Source organism: Chrysochloris asiatica, unplaced genomic scaffold (genome assembly GCF_000296735.1).
Source record: "Chrysochloris asiatica unplaced genomic scaffold, ChrAsi1.0 scaffold00381, whole genome shotgun sequence".
In the NCBI taxonomy this organism is placed as follows: domain Eukaryota; kingdom Metazoa; phylum Chordata; class Mammalia; order Afrosoricida; family Chrysochloridae; genus Chrysochloris; species Chrysochloris asiatica.
In genome coordinates, this window is record NW_006408899.1 from 1467242 (window position 1) to 1469168 (window position 1927).

Below are 1927 nucleotides of genomic sequence, written 5' to 3' on the forward strand. Positions count from 1 at the left end.
GCTCTTTGATCTTCATCAGTAAATGTTTTAAGTCCTCTTCACTTTCAGCAAGCAAGGTTGTATCATCTGCATATCACAGGTTGTTAATGAGTCTTCCTCCTAAAATATTTCCAGTTGCTCTTAGTTGTCATCTTTTGAGTTCCTAGGATCAGTAGACACTAGACTGGGGAACTCAGATACTCACTCTAAGTACAGGTTGTGTTCATCTGTCTTTTTTTAACCTTCCTTTGCTTACATTTTTCTTTATTTAGATCAGTGTAGGAAAGTGTTGTGATTATCTAGAACACATAGTAAAATCTCTAACAAATTTTTACATCAATCACCTTTTATTCTTCAAAATGTGTGAGAAAACGGCAAAGTAATTCATCATAGAGAGTGAATGTATTCAGATATTTCCCCCCTCACTAAATTTTAATAGAAGAATTATTCAGTATATATTTTACCAGGGAAAGAGAAACAGTCCAAACTTTTTCACTCTTTCTTGTGAATGTTAGAGTATTTGTTGTTGTTGTTACATGCCATGGAGTCGGTTCTGACTCATAGTGACCCTGTACGGGGTTTCCAAGGCTGTAACTCTTTATGGGATCAGAAAGCCTCATCTTTCTCCTATGGAACAGCTGGTGGTTTTGAACTGCTAACCATGAGATTAGCAGCTGGATTCCTAACCACTATGCTACATTTAATTAGGGATGCTCTGTCAATGGAGTCCTGTGGAGCTGGATTGCTAACTCAAGTTGGTAGATTTGAATCACCAATCACGTCTCAGAAACCTTACATAGGCTCACTCTGAGTTAGAACGATTTGACAGCACTTAACAACATCAAAAACAGCTTTGTAAGTGAGATGCAAAAAGAAATGAATAATTTTTGTGCAATTGACTGATCAACTACTGTTTGATGTATTTTCACCAAATTGACAATAGTGTCTGTTTGGGGATATTGCCTATGAAAGCTTATATTTTCTTTCTTTTTTTAAAAAAAAATTTTTTTTGTGAATTGAGTGATAGTTTACATGGAAGAACATCAGTTTTACATTCATCCTATTTTATTTCATTTCACTGCAATGATTACTCCATGCATAATCATTCAATAGCATTTGCTGCCATTCCCTGTCTTTTTTGGATGTACACTGAAGCACTCAGAAACATATAACCATTCAAAGAACCAATGGGTATATCATGCATGCCAGCCCCCCAGCTGCCAGCACACAGCCCGTCTTCATCCTTGAGTCTAGAGTCCCCAGCCACTCTGTCTCTCCATGTCATCATCACTGCCCCCATCTCTGGTATTACTGCTTCCCTGGATAGGGTCCCGTTCTCTGCTCCTCTCCCTTGATGGTCCCAGGGTCCTCCACTCCCGGACTGCAAGATCGACCACTTCCCTCCTTTTGTTAAAAAAGTCTATCTTTACATTCGCAACATTCACAATCAATCCTGATAGCAATTATTAACTACTGAACCACATGAGTCTTATCCTCATCTCTTTTCACCAGTCCTGTCTAGACAGGCTGGAAACCACTCAGTGGAGATTTTACATTCCCCACCTCACCCTCGGAAACTAAGCTACCTCTTAAAAACTTACAAGCCAGTCACTTCCTGCCTTTGTAGCCCTTCCCCCCCACCCCCTCCCATTTTGTGAAAGCTTATATTTTCAAAATATTTTCATGGAAACTAACTCTAATGGTTACATGTCTTAAATTTTGTACTGACATTACTGTATTCTCAGTGTAATAGAAAGAAAGATACAGGACTGGAAGGTGGGAAGGAACTCAGAATGTGACTGGGGAAAAAAAATGCCTCCTCAAAGTAGGGTTGACCATAATGACATGAATAGAGTTAAGTTCGGGGGAGAAAAGTGCACAGAACCTGCATTTGCTGATGGGCAACAACTTAAAATGAAGAGAAACAGCTGTAAACATCCATTGAAAA